A 258-nucleotide genomic window follows, 5' to 3' on the forward strand; every position below is an offset into this window, starting at 1 on the left:
CGTGCGAATCCGTCTCAACTTTTATTGAGGCCAGACTGACAGAGAAAGAAATTTGGAGATCAACACCACTTGGACCTCCCCATCATCATTGGCCTCCAGGTACCTTTCGATACATCCCTGCACCCTTCCACAGACTCCCTCATCCGTCAATATTCCCACATCCAGTCGCCAGAGTGGGCGCTGTTCCCTCTCCTCTCCTAGTTCCAGATCCACCCAGTGCGGGGCATGGTCTGAAACAGCTATGGCCGAGTACTCCGT

This window comes from Scyliorhinus torazame, chromosome 14 (genome assembly GCF_047496885.1).
Source record: "Scyliorhinus torazame isolate Kashiwa2021f chromosome 14, sScyTor2.1, whole genome shotgun sequence".
NCBI classification, from domain to species: Eukaryota; Metazoa; Chordata; class Chondrichthyes; order Carcharhiniformes; family Scyliorhinidae; genus Scyliorhinus; species Scyliorhinus torazame.